Genomic DNA, 23,859 nt, shown 5'->3' with positions numbered 1-23,859 from the left:
GCGAATATATAATAATTTGTATTGAATTTGCACAAATAAATTATACCAACATCAATAAACACATTAATTGCTTACGTAACACTCTTCGAAATATATTTAAATTGAAAATAAAACAAATAATAACTACCCAGAAGTATGTGTTACAGCGTGAATTCTTCAAAAGCAATTCAAAACGAATGGCTAATTATTTTGTCATAATTGCGCGCGTTACGTGTTTGATAAAATTAGTTATCGAAAAGATTACAAAAATTGCTAAAACTAATATATCAATCCCAAACTATTTTTAAAATTTATTAACACTAGGCCCGCTGCTCAGTCAATGCAAAAAGTGATGGTTTTGAAAAGACTTTGAACGTTTCATCAAATATTTCTGACTGGATTGCATAATATTTTCGTTCTGTTTTCGAGGACCATGTTGCCTTTCGCTCAGTTGCTTCATATATAAGGTCTTTAGTCTTCATTAATGAAGAAAATGAGCGCTCAGATCTTAAATACGGCTTTGAGAAGTTGAATTTTCTTCTATGTCTAATTAGTTTCTTGATTGCATTTTAAATGGTTGCAAAGTCAGTCTCGCTGCGTCTCTTAAACGTATTTTCGATCTGAATCTAAAGTTAAAATGTATTTTTAAACGCCTTATTTTATTTTTGAAATACGGCGGTATTTTATTTTATTTTTAAAATAATAATCTATTTTATTTTTAAACGCCTTATTTTGTTTTTAAAATAAGGCTTTATTTTATTTTAATTTCAAACGCCTCTTAAACGTATTTTTGATCTAAATCTTAGGTCGCAATAATGTCAGCTTCTTTTAAATTATTCGAAATAATTATACATAATGCGTTTTCAATCACTTTTAGCAAGTTTTGTTTGACCAACAGCATGGGCTTTGTTCCATTTGTTTCACTGTTCCTTACATTTTGTCTTTCCCCAAAACAGTGACAAAAGCCGTTGATGCAGAAATAAAAGTAGATATCGTAAATACGAATTTTAAATAGGCCTTAAACAAGGTTTGTCTTGGGTTATTAGTACAAAAATGGTCGGACCTCGGATGCTCGGATGATCTAACTCGGTTATTATCAAGTTATCGTAGATATACTTATGGCGGCTGATTGTTAAAATAATTTTTCACTCTTTTGGAGGCTCCTCAAGGGTCCAACTTGGGCCCTCTACTCTTTACATTATTTATTAATATAACTCAGTAACAATATTTTATGAGCTTCTCGTAGAAAGTTATGTATCGCTAAGCATATAATCAAACTCCTGAATAACCAAATACTACATTTCAATTAAAAAAATAAATAAAATACCTCAATAATATCATCTGTGTGGCAAAAATTAACGCATAATTGAAGTAAAATATACTTAAAATATAACAACAAAAGTCTTAACGTATTTATTTTACAATCAAAAACAATCCTCTCTCCCATTTAACATAAATGTCTTAATAAAATCACGCCTATATTTTACTGGATAGAAAATCTTCAACTTTCCTTCGCAGCGATCTTGATCAACCGTATTACCTGAGTTTGATAATTGAATCTACGGCAACAAACTCTAAGATTTGATATTTTCCTGGTAACGAAGCAATATTTCTCCTTTCTGTTCTCGCAGAGAATAAATTATAACTTGACTAATTCATTATTCCCAATAAGACGCCGGTACCGGAGCTAATCTCGCGCAGATAGTGTCCGTCATTAGGGACCGAATCCTTTATGTTTCCTCCTCTAATCTTTACCCCATTAGTGGGGGGGCTTCTTCAGACTCCCAACGCTCACAATGGTCACATAATTCACTCAGGGCCGAAAGTGGACATTAATGATACGAAATAATCGCAGTTTAAACGATACGCCTTTGTGCGAAGACAACTGGCGCAGCTCGAGTTGTGGCGACTCGTTAAAGGCGCTTTACCTTACCTTAGCTCCAAGGTCGGCAAGGTACGGCTTGTGAGCCACATGCTACTTTTGAAGTGTGACATATATTTTAATAATAGTATTATATTTAATTTATTAAATTAATAAAATCTTATTTTGTGTATCTACGTATGTCAGCTAAAATTATTATTCCACAGTCTCTAAAAGAAATATAGAAAATGGCTACATTGTCTGGAATCCCAGCGAAGTGCAGTACTTGGATTTTTTATTATAACGTGTTTTTATTAAGAAGGTTGGAATATAATTTATATATTTTTAACGTTACGTCTACTCGATAAAGCGATATTTTAAATCAGTGACTAGGACCTAACTATCTGATCTCGTTCATAGAAATATGGCTCGTTAAATCTGTATGTGATTAAGAAGAATCTATAAATTACTCATTTTTGAAAAAGTTATTAAAAATACTGATGTAGTTCTTCTAGAATATTTGAAAACACTGGGATAGATATCTTCAAAACATATATTACCTGTAAGGTAATCATATTTCTAGTAGTACAAAATTAATTTTAAGGAACGAATTAGGTATTATTTAAAATTAAATTGTACACAAAGAGTGGTAAGATATATATTTTTAAAGATGAATCTTAATATAACAATTTTCTACAATTATATCTAAAAAGTATAATGGAAAATAAATCGTATTAAAAAGTTACGCGTTTACTTCAACTTCAGTTAACTTTGAATCGAGATACGCATTTTATTGTATGAAATTTGGTTCATTCGACGTGCGAGAAAAATTAAAAGTTTCTCTCCCCAGTAAAGATAGGCGTATGGATGACTTTTTCGAAAGGGACAAATTATTCGTGGAATGGAAGTTTCGAGTTGGCGGTGAATAATGGTCACCCCACCGTCCCGTCCCGCCTTTCTCTCATTCTCTCGCCGCCGTGGACACGTCTACGACCGCTATATTGCGATGGACCCAGTAGATGTATATAAATCTGAGGGTGTTATTTTTTCGTCCTACTATTGTAACATTACAAAGAGAGGCAAGTCTAAAAATATTTATTTCAATTGTGCCTATATATAAACACTGCGCTCCACATAGCTCACTTAGTAGAACATAAATGATGTCTAGTACCAGTTCCCGTAGGGAGTTGGATAACGTCAGTTTATTGCTTTTGATTCGCAATACTCAAAAGAGTACATTACGTGCTCTAGTATACCACGAAGAGAAAGTCTTATTTCTCTACAGATATATTTCTTTATACATCATAAATGATAGTAGTCGAATTTTCATTTAAAACAAATGATTTGAATTAATTAAATCCAATAAAATAATTACAGATTTGTTCCCATTCATGATTATTATAATCTGATGAAAGGTGGTTGTAAAAATCAGCGCTATTAAACTGTTTACTGAAACCGTCGACATAACTCATATCTTAACCAAAATTTCATTTCCGAGATTGTAAATTGACGATCCTGGGATTTCGAAGCTTATTCCGACATCGTCCCATTTCAATATTTATAAACGTATACTATATACAAAATAGCATTCACAAAATTAAGATTGCTTTGTTTATCTACAGTTTCATCGTTACTGTTGAATTTAAAAATATTTTGAAGGCTCTGGATCAGAAAACACATGGAGTTTCGAGTGTCTCTTAAATTGTGCCGAGTTTTAATCATATTATTATTGATTATTATTTGTAAAATTAAATTTACTTAATTTTAAAAATTAAAATCGCTTAAGCATAAAATTTAGACTATTTTATCTAGTTTTACAGTAAAATATAAATTCTACTCCTTGCTCGTTTCATACGAATTATTTTTGGCGTCCCATCTTTTGCAGGAACAAGCGCCCTGACATAAGCGCGCTGCGTCATGTTCGCCCATAATATTTGCGCAAAATAAAAAAATATATTAAAAAAAAAGAGTTTATATAAATATAAATATTATTATCAAATATAATATACTTGCTGTCGATTAAAGGAGAGGTGTCTAGCGGAATCCCAAATATATATTTGTTATTAAATCGGGAAAGTATGGCCTATTACGAATAATTATTGCTAAATATGAAACACTGGTTTATTATCACTAGCCGCAAACCAAAAATTTAAACAAAAAATAATGTCATATATCTTTAATAAAACTAAAGAAAAAATACATACTACAATATGAAACAAAGATTATGATGCCTCTCTTTCTTGATGAATAATGGGGAATTTTAGATTACATTTGCAACGATAAAAGATCTATATACAAGTTTGAGTGTATTATTATATGTAAAGATTTTGGTTCGACACAAAAAAGAGTAGGCAATGAACAAGTGTATGTGCACTAAGCTGAAATATTTTTTTGTAGAATTCATGCACTTTATTAGCGTTAAAAAGCTTGTATTGAATTTGACCTTTACTCAATTAAATAATAAGCATATTTAAGGCTTTCGTTTGACTTAAAATCGTTTTTTAAATGTCTGCTATTTGAACTCTCCACTGCTATTGAGAATGATTAGCTGTAGATTTTTTACAATAATACATTGAAGGATGACAAAAATATAATAGTTAAGCAATCGCTTTTATATTATATTATAACTTTAACAATATCAAGTAATTTAATATGGGACCGACCACGTAAGATTATATAGCTAACTTAAACCTAGAAATAAATTAGAACGCTTATGAAATGGCACCGTTAATTAATTAAAAATTAAATCTAGGTAAATTATGGCAATTTAACTTAGTATGCTAAAGCACAAACTGTGATCTGATAAAATAGCCCTCACAAGAGAAACGTTTGAATGGAAACCTTATGTAAAATATTTAAGGCTAACATTAGATTGTGGGTAAGATCGGCCCAACGAATAGTAAATTCATGTAACAAAGCCTTCAAGGGCTCACTCCACTCACTGAGCCCGATGTGCTATCGCATAATTTTCTATTGAATCTTAGTTACATTAAAGCTTACAAAGGGTTAACATTACAAAATATTTAAATTATTATAAACATGCTGGAATTATTATTTTAAGACCGGGTCGCTTACAAAGTGTAGTATTGAATTAAGAAGATTTTCCGTGTATCATGTTTGGGTATTACGTGTAAACTGTAGCACGTATAATTTTTTTTTTGTTTAAAAACGATACATATTAATACTTAAATAGCATTTTTTAAATCACGCTTTTGAAATCTTAAGCTAGAAATTTCAATAATATTATACATTATTATAATTTAAATATATTTACATTGGAAATTAAACACGCGGCCTGTGCGCCGCTTACGGCTCAGAAAACAGTTTGCTTTCATTATACAAACAAGACAATTTATCAAGTCATTCTATTTAATAAGTATTTGGTTTTAGCTCTTATGTGTTTGATATTTGGATAAAAGCAAATAAAGTTCTGAAATTTGTATTGTCATATACGCGCCTTTTATTTTGATATATTTGTATGACAAAATAGTGCAAAGTTAATTAAAATATAAACAGATTGTGAAGAATATTAGTTTAATACAATAAAACAAAGTGAGATATTTTATTAAATATTTTAATTTTCCACCTGGGTATCTAAGATTACCGTGAGAGTTTATTCATTTAATTTATTCGCTTTAGAGCTTGAAAAATCATTACGTGCAAGCGTGTTTCAGGACAAAAAAACTAGGGTAAATGTATAATGTTTTAATCACAAATGTCTAAAGATTTTTTTTATTTTCACCAACAGTAAAAAATAGTTTTTTCACTGTGTTTTTAATAAAGTATTTCAATTGTATTTCCGGTACGGCAAGAGGAACTTTTCATCGATACTGACCGCAGGATAATTACGCTTATTTACGCGGCCCTCGTCCAACTTCACAGTCTGCGAGCAGCAGTAGAGCAGGGCCGGAGTGGCCGGTAAACTTTTTCGTTACCCGACGCTGATTTTCCAACGGGCGTCAAAATTAATAATGCCCACTGCCCGTATTAAGTTTTGTACAGACTGGCATATATAAAGGGGCGAAGTTTTGATTGTGGGCCTTGCTCACAATGAGACCGCACAGCATTCATTGTAGACCGGACCAACAAGAGCGCGGCTCTGTGCTTGCGACCGGAAAATTAAATAACCAATATGCAAATTTTAAGCAAGGAGGGCAGTCAGTTAGCAGTAGGTGCTGCGATCTTAAAAATAAAATAATAAAAATATTTATATTGAATGTCATCGATGAGGGGTGCTCGATAATTTACATAGTGAGAGTCGCGCGTAGAATAATTGGCGGCGCCTTCTACTCGACTGTGTGAGGAGAACGCAAAAATTGGAACAAGAAAAAATGGGATGGAAGAGGGTCGTTTGTGTTTATGTGTTTCCAATTATCGATTTGTCGTTTTTGTTTTTCTTTTGAAGTATTTTTTTCTTGTTATTTTGTTGTTGATGGAAAAACGCAAGGACGATTCGTGTATATGTGATTATACACATACATATATATACACTATTTTATATACACACCCTTTAGATTAGATTCTTTAGATGCAAGGGCCATATTTATATTAAAAAATACGGCACAGATATTGCAAGAGTCTTAAAAGTCGGAACGAAAGCAAATGTTTGTAAATGTCAAGCAATACATTTGATAATATAAAATAGCTTACATTACCTAAAAATAAGAAATTATTTTATTTGGTATCTTAAATTAGGACCACCGTGACCTGGCCATATGCCCAAATGCGTCACGATAATTAAAAAATAACACGGATGTGATAGATATTATAATAGTTAACAGGTAAAAAATCATCTCATCTCTTCAGAGCTGATATTCGGCTGGTGTAAACATCCTGGCTAAGTCTAATTTTATATTTTTTAAAACTAAAAAATGAACTTGTATTTAATTTGAATTTTTGAATTTTTGGTATTTTAAATTTTGAAATTACCTTTTACATATAACAAAATAAGTATATCGACCATAGAACAAAACTATATATTTCTACAAAAAAAAAAACAATATATATATTTATTTATTTATTACTACCATAACTTATGTGATCATTAAAAAAGCTGAAAACTGAAAATTTACACGATGAGCTAAAACTAAAATGATATGTAATATTTTAGATAATATATATTTTTTTGAGTAAATATATACATAGTCATTTAACTCACAATAATAAAAATTTACATTTAATATGTCATATATTTAATATATTTATCAGTATATATTACAAATTGTAATCAGTTAATAAAATATTTTTAAATACTTCATTATTATTTTTAAAAAATATATACATATATACCAAAATATTTTTCGAGATTTTGCCAAAATTAACTAGACATTAAGAATCCGAATAAGAATATACAATTTATTTACACACAAACATTTTATAATTTCTTACTTAAAAGTTTTTTAAGAAATATAAAACCTCTAAGGCCTTAACCTTAAATTTTATAATAACAATATTGAATTTTTATAAAAAAATAAGTTAAAATATTTGTTGTGGGTTCAACATAATACACTAAGATGCAAAACAATGTTACTATATATGTTTTTGTTATTTTTAATTATATTTAACCACTTCTGTGGTCGACCCGTTGGAAAAAAGTGGGTCAAAAAAAGCCACCCTTTTTTTTACTAATATGTTTTTTTATTATATTTTTAAATTTAATAAATCAGTTTAAAACATAAATAAACAATATTAGGAAAGAAAAAAAAAATACAAAGGAAAAAAAAAGTTTCTTTTTTCATCAAACATATTTTATTTGAATCAAACATTACGTAAAAACTTAAAGAAACTTATATAAAGAAAAAAATATAATTTAGTATACAATACAAATAAACAATATAAGGAAAAAATATAAAACTGTAATTTCTGAAACAAAGAAGAAAAAGATTCTTTTAGTATTCTTTTCATATTTATTTTGAAACATTCCATACATAACCCTATATTAAAATCAGGGCAGTAGGTTCGGGTTTCTCTTCTTATTTTTTTGCCACTCGCGTCCTTCAAATTACGACACGTGTCAGTTTAGACTGGTGGGGGAATGACCCGAGCTGGATTCGGTCAAATCACTATAAAAAGTTTCATGTACGATGTGCCCGAGTCCAGTTCGGGCAAATCAGTGTGACAGCAAAAGACCTACCCGAGTTGTATTCGGGCAAATCAGTGTGACAGCAAAAGACCTACCCGAGTTGTATTCGGGCAAATCACTCAAGTGGTTAAACACAAATTAATAAACTTATAAATCGTTTAGAAGTGTTCTTTCATAGTTTTTATTTACTATATATATAATCTTTATTTTTGATTATTATATTATGTATTACTCATGTAAATATAAATATTGTGATAATATTAAATTTGAATCCGCTATTATTGACATGAAATACATAAATTTAATAAATACATATATTTTGCAGTGCTAAAAATATAAAATTATCCTTAAAATTAAAAATTAAATCAAAGCGAAAGAAAATAGCATACAGAAAAAGCAACAACACTTTTCATAATAACTTATATTATTTTTTTGTGAATTATGATATTGCTGTAATAAATTTTTGTTTAATGTATTTTATATTTATTATCGAGTAAAATTGTTAAAGTAATTACATTAATAACTTATGATAAATATGTGTAGTTAATACATTAAGCAAAAAAATATTTATAAGAAATAAAACTTTAATACAAATAAACGATAAAAAGTTCATCAGATCATGACAAGGAGTTAAATACAAAAACTTTGTTAGGGGAGAACTTAAGCTTCTCTTTCTCAAATCCTGTTTGTGGGATAACGCTGAAACAGCTCGACCAATCTTAGTCAGAAAATTCGAAACCTACATTTTAATCCTAAAAAGGCGGGAGATAAGGAAAGCGATAACAAAAGTATGGACATCTCTGAATGTACTATTACTAAAACCAGCTCGTTCCTTGGAAATGTTTTATCTATAAACCATTGTTTTTTTATAAACCATTATATATCGATTCAAATAATAAAATGTTTGCAATTACTTTAACGGTATGCGAGTGCTGCAAATCTCTCAACCGAAAAGCTCGATGAGCATTAATATTATAAAAGATCAAAAATTCTAATGCGAATTTAATGGATTGAAAAAGACGTACGTAACATGAGAAATGTATATTACTCTTACTGCATATATGTATATATTACTCATATTGAAATAATAAAAAAAAATACAATATAATAACGTCCGGAAGAAGACAGGCGTTTCCTCGCGCGTAATATACAAATGTGAACATGGGCTGTTCAAAAAGTTTCTGAACTTATGATATTATTAATTCAGATATGTCGGCTTAGATAAATCACTTTCATTGCGGGTTTTATTTTTTGTTTGCCCTCCACGTTTATGTTTAATATGTGAAAAAGAAGTAAGATTTTCTTGAACCATTTATATTTATTTACGAAATATAACTGAAAAGTAAAGATACTAAGCTAGTTAAAATATAAACATTTTTTTAATGGATGTCAACTCTGGAATTTTCATTTAGAGCACAATTATGATGTACTTATGGTATTGCCAATTTCTAACCATAGTAAGTGTAAGGTAAGCTTAGTCAACCGTTTATATTAAGCGAAAAAGGCAAGGAATATTTTATAGTGAAGCACGCAGAAATAGTGTTATTACTAATCAAACTTATGTTGTAATTACGCGTTATTTTTAAAATAGGGAAACTTTTTAAGCAGCCTGGAATATACAAACGTGAAGTTTTTGTTACCTGTCACTGAGCACCTGGATGTTCATAATGAAATTCGTTACATTTGTAAAAATGCCATTTTACATGACGGAACGTAATATAAAATTGTCGTTTCGTGGTTTTGACGTTTCCATGGCAACCACGAGCGAGTTTAGAGTGTACGTACTAGGTACTCTTCGAAGCGTAAGAAAAGTACAGCATACTTGTCTTATATAAGCGTATATGATAGAATTTATATAATATAAAATAAATAGATACCTAATGCTATAGATACTAGGAATATTTGTAATGCATTACCATGGTCTGGATAGAAGACAAGAAATTTAAAGCAAACGAAAGCGCAAAATCTTTTTCATATACATTTTTTTTATTGATAAGAAATTATAAATTTAAATCATAGTACAAAAAATATTAATATTTTTTAAAAAAAAATACAAAAAATAAAAATTCTGAATATATATTGAATTTAGCTTATACAAAAAATGTCTTTTTGGAAAAACTACGTATTAAATATTTGCTAGAAAAGCATATATTATACTAGTGATACCTTATTTCTGTACATATATTATTATATTGTATATAACAAATAAAAAGCTTGATAGACATTTATTTTGTATTTATTCTTACCTTAATTATTATAGCAAACAATGCGTTAAATATATATTAATTTAACCTTTTCAATTCTCAAAGGTATACAAATAAGAAGGTATATCTTATATACGTACATGAAATAAAAAATACACAACAATGAAGACAAAGAAAGAAAAAATACAATCAGGGATGCTACATAATACATGTGAAATTCACAAGCAAACATTTATTAAATCATTCTTATTGTGTGTTAAATAAAAAAATATATTAATGGATGTACAGGCGATGTTTTAGTAGCAATTTGAAGAAATTTATTCATAGTATTTCCTCACTTAGATACTGATATAAGATTCCTTTTACTCACCTTATGTGTAAAATTCTCATCATCAAGCATCTTTTTGTGATATACTTTTAAATAAACACAAACAATAAAACATGGCTTAATATTTATTCTGAATTTCTATTTAAAAATAAAATAAATTATAATTCAACTATAAATAGAGTCCATGACAAATGACTAGATTAAAACTCTCATTTTTATCAGTTAATTTAACTGTTTGTTTAAAAGTTTATGATGGATGAAAAGCTCTAGACAATTGTGGCAATTAGTTTTTTGTGTCCTATATTTTAGCTTGAATAAATAGATACAATTTATAACGTGAAATATGTTTCACAAATATTAATCTGCCAAAACACGTGTAGTAATAAACTGTATCCTTTAGCCAAAATATTGAGAGCGGTCCAAACTCAACACATTCCATATATTCATGTACATTTTAATTATGATTTGATTGCGAAAACTTTGCGAAATTTCAGGTTTTTCAACCATTGGTACGCTTGTCCCTGAAATACTTGAGCGAAACTCGCAAACGTTAAAATTTACACATTCACGTGAACACGTAATATATTTATCGTTACGATCTTTAATTATTGTATTAAGCTTTTGTGTGTTTACGAATAAAATAAATATAAAATACATTACGTATAAAAATAAATTAAAACAAACACAATTTCGTTTGGATGTTATTATAAAACGTCGTTTGAACGAAAATGTTTACTTTTGCGTTGGACGAAGGGCAACTAGTGCGCGACTAAGCTATAAAAAATTTGCTAACTTTCCCAGATAAACGTAAATATTATATTTAATTCCATGTCGTAAAAAAGGTCTTAATATTATTTTTAATATCTTTTAAAGCTAAACTGTCCAATAAAGTTTTTTCTTTATATATATTTTTTACAACTGTATATGAATTCATTTTTTACTTTATACTTGAGTCAATCTTTAAATTCAGTATCTAATATTAATTTTGGTACATTTTTAATTTATCTTAAAATTTGTCTTAAAGTATAATTTTTATATAGCTGTATATTAAAAAATAAATATTTTCATTGTTTCAGCTAATTATCATTAATAAAATAGTTAATGAATTGTTAAAAAACTAGCATAAGTAACGTAAGATTAAATTATGAAATTTTCGATTATATGTATTATTTTTTGCTGATAATTCATATTTTACAAATATATTTCTATATGCGTATATAATATTCTTAATATATTTTTTTCTATATCTAAAGACATGTTAATTGATAAAAAAAATGGGTTCGGACAACAGATATTAAACATTATATACTAAATTATGCCCTTATAATAAAAATAAAAATACATAGCAGTTATTTATATTTATTAATAAGGTAACAATAAAAAATACCAAAATATATCAACAAAAAAAAAAATTATGTCAAGAGTTAGGCTATATTTCGTACATTAAATATTATATTTCTGAGTCATACAATTTGCGTGGATTTGTGGTGATAAAACCAGTAGAAATAATATTTTAATGACTTACTATTAAAAGTACGTAATAGGCTTTATATTAACTTCCTGCCAACTTTGACTAGTATCATAAAATATTCCTGGCGCTACATTTCTATACAATAACATATTCAATTAAATATTATATATTCATTAGAAAATCATTTAAACAGTATAAACACACTACTTATGTCGAAAATTATTTAAAATAAAAAAAGGAAAATGTTTACTAAGCTGCTATATTAAATGTAAACAATCCGTCAAATTTCGATTATTTTTTCTTTGTAATCGTACCCACTCGTGTGAACACCGAAGTAAGTAAGTTTGCTTGAAAAACATAGATTTAGTAGTTTTGGATTTGTTAAAGGGATGAATAGAAAATAAACGTTTAAGGATAAACGAATTTTTATTTGGAGTTATCCCTTATCTCAAATTTTTATTTTCATTATTATTGCTTAATAAGTATTCTAAGCAATGATCTTTTTATATTAAAGTATGTTATAAAAATAAAAAAATATATGTCTTTGTAACACTATAGCTTTTAAAGATAAAACATGAGAGCCAAATATTTTTTTATTATTTTAATTAAAAAGTAAAAATTCCACATGCGTTTGAAACAATTTATGCAAAAGCATTAACATAAAAAATATTATAAAATTATGTTTTGTATTATTAAAAAATAACTAATAAAATTTTTAAAGCAATAATTATATAACAATATAACCTGTTGAAAAATCAGCAAAATATGTAATTTTTTTACAGCATTGTATTTTTAAAAGCATTACTGGTCACCATTTTAAAAGTAATATTACTTAGTAATATAATTTAGTTAACAAAATCAGTATATTTCACATACATTATATATTGCTTAAAATACTCGAACACACTCAATAAAAATATTACAAGTATGTTCAGCGCATTTATGCGAATTGTATAATATAAGTATGAAATTATTTGTCTTATAATTTATGAACTATATGCTAGAAAATTTAATATATATTTTTTCACTTAAAATATAAGTTGCAAACGATCAATTCTACTGCGAAGGCGTAACAGGGTAACTAAATTTTTTTCTAAGCAACTGATGGAACCCCAATTACATTTATATGTTTTCTGATAATAATGTGCTCAATCACGTTTATATTTTATTTAATAAAAATTGAATGTATTATTTATATAAATGCTAAAATAATAAAACATGTTTGAACTAAAAATATATTAATAATGGCAATAAAGTGACAAATTATAATATTTTAGTTAGAAAAATGAGTTATGTATAACTTATCATAACATATGAGCTAACCGATAAATAACAATGAAATATACAGCTAACAAGTGTCTTTTTATCCCGCACACAGCCCACACAATAGTTTGAATATCAAACGAATATATTTTTAATTTTTACATTATTCTAAAAATATATTGAAAGAAATCAGAACGAATCAAAACTTAATTTGATACCCAAAAAGTTTAGGGTCCGCTATTTACACAAACTCATTAGCTGCGGTAGCTCACGATAGTGAAAAACCGACAGCTAGTACATACATATAGTATTGTACTAATACATACATACTATATAAATATTATCATCAGAGTATTTACAGTATTATTAATCTATATTTATTTTTTAATATTTTATTTGTGTATAAAAATCAAAGCAAAAATGCTTCTAACATAAAATATTCTTTTATATTCCTTAAGAATATTTTGCAATGTATTTGTTGAATTTCAATAAGCGAGACACAGTAAATAAACAATCATACTTTTTGCGATAATCATCTAGTTACACACTCTCGATATCATTTACTACTACATACATATGTAGTTACTCACTCGGTTAAATTACGTGATCGATATTTAGGTAGTTTCTATGTAGAATCGGTTGAAAAAATCCATTATCGATCTGAGAGTTGGCAAACATTGAATCATAATATGATATAATAGCATATTTTCTCTATTGGCGCAATAAGCCTGTAGAAGCAATACGAAGGAATAATTATTCTCGCAATAAAGTCATGTTAAGTTTTTTTATAAAAAGTGTCAATATCAATTCACATCACACTTTGTAAATCAAATAAAATTATTATAAAACGTTATTCAGTATTCTATTGGAATTTTCTTGTTTCTAGACACATTACTTAAGCTTTGAAATATATAGCTAAAAGATTCATTTCACAACAGCAATAAAGTTCAATCAAACCAAGAGGATGTCCTAAACACAACCACCATTTAATTCCGATTCAATGTGGAGTACTTTTTGTATATAAATCCTATTAAAATTCGCCAAATAAAAGGCTTTTAAAACGCAATGTTTATTCGACGCAAATCCCATTGGTTTGAGGCTTTCAAGGATTCGCACGTTAGCCCCCGGCGTTAAAAAAGTGTACTTCTAATCCGTTGATGAAGCTTCCTTTTCCGGACCCTCACGTATCACACATACAATGCGTGAAAGTATTTTTTTGTTCACTATTTCGGAATCCTAACCACGCAGCTTTATGGTAATATTAAAAATCTGATCGCCACGCCACGTTTTCAGATCAAGGATCCACCGTGCTGGAATCTAATTGCGGAGCAAAGCGCGCGAGAGATATGAGCGAGAGATAAGTCCGGAATACCAAATAAGGGCTGATGGATGTATAAACATTATTCATGAAGGTTGTGTCTGGAATAAATGCGTTTTATTTCGGCCGCGTTATAACCCAATAAAGGACATAAGGCATATTTCGCCGCTGCTAGTAATGAAAAAAGGACGATGCATACAATGTTTGGCGTCTTTAGGGGAAGTAGAAGAGTGTTTGCCTTTCATATTTACGACACTGAGAAAATATGTTAGCAGGGGAAATGTGTCGAAGTGCGTCGGTAGGCAAACATACGGATTTTGACACGTAACCAGTGAGGGTTGAATTTTTTTCAATGGCAGAGAGCCACTCTGGATGTTCGCATAAAGTTAGAAAATGTGAGTGAAAATGGAACATTTTTTTATGAAAGTTTACATAAAAAACCCGTTTAAATTAATTAAAAATATTTATGTCGTATTTTAAGTAGGCACTATAAAAAATTAGCAATGAGTATAAAAACAAATTAAAATGTAAAAAATACTGTCGAATTTTTAAAATCTACGGTAGTCTAATAATAAAACTTTTTTCAAAATAAATATTGTAAGCAAAGACTTTTATTTTAAATCCTGACATCAAAATCCAAATTTGAAAAAAGTATGGTTTATTCGACAATAGTCATACCATACGTCCCGGTTTTACACTAACGGTTCCGGTTTCACACATTGGTCCCAGATTGCTAGGGATTTTCCCGGTTTCAAAAAATTTCCGTGGTGACCTATTTCTTCGCTCTCTCAGCATTCCAAAAATTAACAAAAATTCCAGAGATTTCTTAGCTGTCTAGCTTTATTTCTTAAGATACATTCGAACTTCAAATTCTGCTGTTAATACAAATATTGTGTGTGCGTTATTTTATCTAAAAATTGCATTCAACACATTATTTACAACATATGTATTATTAATTCATTTTTACAAAGCTGTAGACTTTTTTCAATTTGAAAATGTTTTTTTTTTATCTTCTCAAAATAAAGTTTTCTTAGTAAGTAATTTAATATAATTGCACTTGTATTACTTTACCATTTTGAGTAATATATATATATATATATACAAGCTCAGTTATATTACAATTTTCGGGTTTTGAGGACAAATATGTGTAGCTTTACAATAAAAATAGTAAAAGCTGGTTACAGTTTTAATATAATTATGATGTTACAGTGAATATATAAAATATTACATATGTATGAACATGTATATGCTGGGTTGTCAAGTTAAATTATTGTCGGCTGTAATCTGTCGTAATTTGATCGACTATCTGCTGATGTGCCTTGTGCTGTGAGAATTATACTTATATTATGTAATAACTACTTATTTCGATTTCCTAGACACAATAAAACAATAAAATGTTTAAAATGGGATTCAAACCCAGGACTTTTGGGTATTAGTCCTTGGCTATATTACTGGTCTATCGTGATGGTTACGACTCTAATGGAAGTATTTATATATATTTTATAATAAAGTTAAAAAGCCATTTAAACTTATTTATCAAATTATCTTAAAATTATTATCAAATCACATTAAGACCTGATTATAATCATTTTATGTTAAAAAATATCCCAAAATATATTTTTTTTACATTAAAATTTATCATATTTAATGAAAATAATAGAAATTTTATGTATAAGCTTTATATTCTGATACTAATTAATTTCTTGATCCTAAAATAAAGATTGTATTATTCTTGGAATTTAATTACCTGATAATTATATTGTTTTAAAATAGCATTATCTACTAAGATATTCTTGCTTTGAACTTTCATAAATCGTACATCGTAATAAATGACTAAAAGCATGTTAAGACTTAGTTTCTTTGTCCAAAGAAATTTGTCAATGCAAATGAAATTACCTATGGAGCTTAATAAGCGCCCAAAGCTTAATATTACATATTTTTTAATAACTTTTATTTTATTGTTATAACACAGTATTGATTTAACAAAAAACGTGTAATATATACATACGCACAAACAAGAGCTTAAATCTCTTGGGGTGTACTTACATCGGATTACTTGTTTACGTTTTGAATACGAGTATATGGATGTTTACATAAAACATTTACATTCATAATTAGTGTTTCGTATACAACGTTTATGTTATGTATTGGTTTATTTTCGTAGATCAAACACAACCTTCAGTTTAATTTTATATCATCGATCATGGATAAATCACTTCATCGTGAACAATTAGAGCCGTGCATTTATCAGATACTCGAAATTTCGTCTAGACATAACTCTATGGGAGATTTATTAAACTTGAGGTAAAATCTTAGCTCGGTTAGCTATCTATGTAGACCGCCACCGGCATTATTTCAATTATGAATTATGGCTAATTGAATTCTCCCCTTTCTAGCGGCAAACTTTCTGGAAGGGACAGATAAGAAAAAGGACTCTTCAATAACCCGTTATTTCGTGCATGTTGAACTTTTTTTCCTAAAAATATATATAAAAACTCCAGGGATTAAAGCACGGATGTGGGAACTCAAGTGAAACTTTTTTTGAATATATTACTGCAAAAAAGTATTTTTATATATAGGTACCATCAAAACTGTTTAAAATGCCACTGAGATATATTATTTGAATATTCGATAGCTTTCATTATTTCTATGCGTGTTTTTTTCGTAACGCTATTTTCCTGTAGGGCGAAATATGGGGAACCCGTATTAAATTAATGTGAAGTGTTCGCAATAGCGAGATACGTGTAAATGGCTTCGTATTTTACTTTGATTTATAAAAATGATACTATACAGCATTACAGTCAGCTTTAGCAAAGTCCTAACTGTGGCTAATGTCAAAATAGACGTAGCAGTGATCCTATAATATATGTGTTATTACTCTAATACTTAGCCCACGTTTCTAATGTAGCGATCGATACATTTTTTATTTTTCTGTTGTATATTACACAAGTATTGTATTCCATTAAGGATCTAGAACATATTAAATAAATTTATATATAATGGAAAATATTAAATTTTGATTTTCGCTTCAAAGTAATGTATTTGCAATGTTTCATGATTATGTGTCTTAATAAATTTGATTGATTTATGTATTGCTTCTTCTAAAGTCATTAAATTCTCCGCAAAAACTTTAAACCAGACCAGACGTTTTTTTCCTAATTTATTTTTTAACAAACATGATTTATGCATAAAAACATATTATACATTATCTTGAGCGTAGTCTTGATCTTATTTCTAGCGATGTAGATTTTTCAGCTGTGTCACTTTTGACTTGATATTATGACAATTTTTTGCAAAGTTATTTTGTAAGGAGTAGCAAATGTTTTGAATATATTATTTATGATAGCTTCGATAAAATAATTTCTTGACCTGGTCAATTGGATGTTAACCGGTGTTTTTTCAATGTTTTTATTTTTTATATTTGGTTTCAATATATGTGATGATTTTTTAAGTTTATAGATCCTGTAAAGAATTAGAAGCCAGATTTTGCTTCTCTTTTGCTTATATCAAATTATTTCTTGATTTATTTATCAACAATTTTCTATTATTATAAACAAAATAATTTTTATCTTGGCAATTTTTTTATACTCGTACAAGAGATTGTTATTAGCTGGTTTTCAATGTAGACATGTTTGGCAAGTGCTATATTTTTATCGCACGTTTATATTCAGTTGTATTTTGTGTGAATTTTTAGTTGCTTTGGCAATTATGTACGATTTTTCAATCATAAACAGGAGATTTAATAGATAACTTAATAAGATAAGAAAATAAATGATTTTGATATTTTTTTTAAAAATGGTTTAGAATTATCCTAAGACTTCTTGAAAATGCGCTTTGAAGACATGTGTTATGAAGAAAAAAAAAAAAAAAATACCTCAAAGCTAATTGTTGAGAGCACCGTGTTTTTTCTACTACATAAAACCGATAGTTCGATGCAATAAACGCTACAACACAGAAGCAACAATTGTTTCAGGTGAAAAACTACAGCTGGTAAATCTTATGTGAAAATTTATTTCATTTCATAAAAAAGTAAAGAAACGTATTTTTAGAAGATTTCATGTGATATTTTAGTTCACTAACATTTTTATAAATTAGACAGAAAAGGTAATGCATTATTTTTGTGTTTTAAGCACAAGCTTTCGTTAACGGTGTGGCAGACATCTTCAAAAGCTGTTAAATAAGTATTGTTTTTTTATCTTTATCGTTGCACGAATGTAAAGAAAGTAGTGAATATGGTCGGTATTTGATATATCTTCAGCACTTAGCCTAGCATACACCTCTGATCTAGATTTAATAAATTATATGAAATTCATTGCTTAGGCAAGTATAAAGAAGATACAAAGCAAAAACCGTGATAAGCTTGTCATATCTTACGCGTTAAAAGCGCCATAAACAGAATACCTCGACACGTAGTTCTTTGTTATGGCATAAGTGCCAATAGAGTGATTATTGAAAAGCATTCTTTATTGGCCGTTCAATGTCTTCAATCACGCACAAAAAATATTAAATTGATTAAAAATTAAGTGCTTAAATTTGGTTTCGTTAGCACTTCGCGAATAACTTTTTCCAAATATCTCCGATTCGGGACACAAATGAGTTCATTAAAATTTGGACCGATACAGCAGTCGCTTCCAAACAAAGCTACTGTAACTTTAAAATTATCCAATAAAAACTGTAAAGTGCAATAAATTGATGCTTAATAATATTAAATATATTTATTATATTTTCAATTTTATTATATAACCGTCGAATGTTTGGTAATGGGAATACATATGAAAAAATATGAGTTTGTTTTTAGTTGGCTGGAATCGCAAAGCGCGCATAGCTGTGTAATAACTTTTGAAATTGAAGTATGGTAGGTTTATTGGGAAAAGTTTAATAGGAAAACGGTGCGGTAGATATATTGCAAACACTCTGGGTATTGATTTGCGTCTTTAAATGCCGCTTTTATTACATTCGATTAATTTTCACGAGTTGACATAATTAAATTTCAACAATAAAGTTCTACTTAATAATCCACACGGAGAAGTTGTTTAATCCGAGCGCTTATACTTTGTATGAAAAGATTCGACAAAGAAAATTTGGATAATGCTCGATACGAAAATCTGATTTGCAACAATTGAAAAGTTTTTAAATGTGTGTTTTATTATTATATCATCGCCTTATAATTAAAATCTATATTGCCTAAAAAAATGACGTATGTATATAAAGTTTTGCGTATGCTAAAAAAATAACATTTTGGTTACAAATATTAAAGTAATTTATATATTTTTTTTTTAGTTTGTTCCTGGTTTTTGTATTTTTCCTTAATTTATTTTTTGTTTTTTATTACCATAAATTTTATTTGCTTACATTATTTTTTTATAGACTAGATATATTTTCTCAAATCGAAATATGTTTATTTTCAATTTAGGCATCCAAAAAATAATACACTTACTCCATAATCGTAACATCTTAATACCCAATATGCCTAATACATCAGCCGAAAACTCATGCATACTTTCGAAAGCCGCCCTATAGTAACCGAAAAAACATTTGACGTACGATGCCATCGATTTAAGTGCTCTTACTTCATCTCTTTTCACACACCTGTCGGCGGAACTGCGCCGTGGAAAGGTAAATACAGGACGTTAACAAATATAAGAACATCCGTTCTCGTCTGGCACCCACTAATGCATACCGGAATAAACCCATACATTTGGAATATTACCAGTAATGTGTAATAAAAATGTTCGATACGGATTTTTCGTATGTTTTTTATTCATCGCCAGTCGCTAGGGCGATTTTTATCCAATTTTCCGGAACATTTTTGTCAGATTTATTCGATTTAAGGATGGAAACTAGGAGCGTAATGGGGCCAGGTAATAAGATTTAAAGCATGCGCTGCCATTCGAAACAGGAACTGAACGAGATGCATCGTTTAGATCCTATGCGAGCGGTACTACACTTTCGGGTTCATAATGTATGAAAGGTCGAGTGAACCTTTTTCACCGGGATTATTTTTATTGTATGCTAGTTCAACCCTATGCAACTTCATTAACTATTAAACAAGGGTTATATAAATAATATATACAAATATTTAGTATACTAAAACTGTGTGTATTAATTTCAATACATGCCGATGCCATATATAGAAATTAACACAATAAATTTGTACCGATAAGTTTTACTTTATTTATGAATGGTTATCATGATATTCTTTAAACTTATTTACTCTCTCACAATTTATCAAAAGTGGACCTTATTAAAATATAACAAATGATCGCTAGGTCGCCGATCATTGACTGTATCTGAAACTTTCGCCGATCATTGAATTTAGTATGGGCAAAATTATAATATATTTATAGATATTTTGTAAATAAAAAATCAGTTACTAATGTTTTATATAAAAAGGAGCTTCTTTTAATTTATTAATTTATACATTAATATAATATGTGTGTTAGTATCTTGACCAAGGATTATTTGTACGTCGGCTAATGAATTTGAGTGTTATTGCCGAGTTATATATAGAGAAACGTCAAGAGTAATGATATAACTGTACTAATTTTCTACATAATAATAACCATGGCAACAACATATTATATGAAATTATATTTTTAGATCATAAATAATCGCATTTGGGTCAAAACACGTCGGGAGTCCAGCTCTTCCCCGCGGGAGCTTTCCACATTTTTTTTAAATCACAGCACGTACGCCGCTAATTCTTTTCTGTTGGTCGTTATTATATTTCATTCGTTTCAAAGCTAAATTCAATTTCGTGACAAAAATGGCGGAAGCGAAAAGCCAGAATTCACACCACCATCACCATGTGATTATGCAAATGCGCATCGGTGCGTTGCTGCGCAAGAGAACAGGTCAAGAGTGCCAATTATTATACCGAATGCAACATACTTTTTGATATAAAGATACGTTTACTTGATTTATATTAAAAAAATAAGTTAAAATAAAACCTTAAATTTAAATATTAATGCCGGTAAGTGTTATTTGAACCAAATAATGGCACATTGCTAACACTATTTTGACACATTAACTATTAGCAATTAATAGAAACTTTATTTATGAAATGTCTTGGCGTGTCACAATTGACATAGGTTCTATTTTGCCTACTTATTTTCGTATAAATAAATGATTTTAAAGTATTTAAATCGCACGCGGACACAATTAAAAATGGCTCTGTATTTACGGCTTCGAGAGTGGTTTAAATCAGAACTAAAAATTATGTAATTTCTATCGGGTTAATTTATTATAACTTTTCGAAACATTTTTTATGTGTCACAATTTTAAATCTTTGAAATATTTTTTTTAATGGCATCTATTCGATTTTCATTATTAGGTAAATCCAGTGTCTTATCAGAAATTAGTACTAAAATATTTATTTCTGATATAGAAAATAAGCTATTTTTTATGAGCCTAGTCGCGCTATAAAATAAAATCTAAGGAAATTACAGTAAATAAATATAATTTAGAAATTTCGCTTCAATACATGCAACTAGTATTGCACAAAAAAATCTAAAGTGATATCTAAATAGTATAATATAATTTTTATTAGGATGTAGCTACAAAAACGTATGAATACAAAAATCAAAAATAGTCCAAATAGTGGATTCATGAAAATTTCAAAAACACATTAAAACACAGCCGAATTAAAAAAAGGTTAATAATTGCTTGCTTTTCATTTTACATACTTAAACAGTAAGTGAAAGTGTGTGTAATGTAAAAAGTTTTCCGTTGTTGAAAATTAAGAATCAAAATAAAATATATTAAAAAACTCAAATTAAATTTAATCTTCATATATAATATCGATATTATTGAAAATTTCTTAAGGTAGTGATCGGTGCTCCATGGTTTGTGCCTAAAAATTATATATCGAATGATTGTAACTGCCTTAGTGTAATAATTAAAATATTAGGTAAACAATATTTGAACAAATTAAAAACTCAACCAAACATACTGGTAATTTAAAATAATATTTAAAAATACTAATCATTTTCATTTCGATTAACATTATATAAAAACAATTCTTTAATAAAAAATGTACTAAAAAACAATTAACCTTTGAACTACAGAAGGAAATTCACGCAAAAAATACTTTGAGAAAATTAATTTATAGCGAAGTTATTATATTGTAAATAAATATAAAATAACACTTTAATTAAATGATATTAAAATTCCGTGAAATAAATAAGAGTTAAATAATTTATATAGTTCCATTAAAACGTTACGATTCTTCCTATTACAATTTTAAGAAAACATAAAAATTATTAAACATAAAAAAGAAAACATAAAAATTAAACATAAAAAAAATATTATAGATTTTATTTTGTAGTTACGCAATAATTTGACACGTTTTATATTTAATTTATTAGCAAATCAAAAAATGTAATATGTGAATATTTAAATCAATACTTGTAAATTATCAAGCAATCTATACAAGCGTGTGTATCCTAATATTAGATATCACGACCAAGAGAGATTGGATTGGAAAAGTGGAAAATTCACTCAAGCGTATTATGCGCAATGGGATTGATACTATTTTCCCGACGGGCCGCAAGGAATCCGAGGCAATTACTACGCGAATGCGTTCGATTTTTATTGTTGTAGTGGTTGCGTTGGTGCTGCTGCTACTACTGCTACTGAAAAGAAGCGGATAAAATCTGACGTGCCCAGATCGATTAGAAAGAGCAAGGGTTTAACCTCTGTCAAACGGGTTTTACCTATCCAATAATAATAAATGGAGAAAAATCATGGTATATAAAATAGATGGAATATAAAATAGACTCATGTTTTTTTATATAATTTTAATAATTTTGTACTTAAATACATTACGTTAATTCATCCGGTAAAAAAAATATAATTCTATATATTTTTGTTTGATAAGAAAATAAAGGTCAAATCGTATTGTTTGGACTTCTCGTACAGGAATTTTCGATTTGTTTTTGTTACGTAAACTTATTATATTTTTAACAAAATATCATAAATCATTTGGTATTTTTAACATTACAAATCAATACATATATACTAACTTTTACTGCCTCTCCTCCGTTACTACGAGATACAGACTATAGAAACGTATATATCTACATTATAAGGATCAGCAATATTATTTTTATAATTGAAAACTAGTACTTTAAACATATATAGTATGACACTAGACGAAAATATAAATTTAGAAATTATTGACATATCCTTTATAGTGAGCTAAAAATTACTAAATAACACTATACAACAAAGAAGCTCCTATTTTTTAATTACTTATAAAAATATGTATTTTTGAGTTGCGATAAAGTCTAGAAATGCTTTATAACAAAAAAAAACATTTATTGTGGATTCACAAATACGATATAAATTCCAAA

The sequence above is a fragment of the Plectrocnemia conspersa genome, unplaced genomic scaffold, assembly GCF_051122295.1.
Source record: "Plectrocnemia conspersa isolate PC_06_02 unplaced genomic scaffold, ASM5112229v1 ptg000014l, whole genome shotgun sequence".
In the NCBI taxonomy this organism is placed as follows: Eukaryota; Metazoa; Arthropoda; class Insecta; order Trichoptera; family Polycentropodidae; genus Plectrocnemia; species Plectrocnemia conspersa.
Note: the sequence above shows the minus strand (reverse complement) of the source record.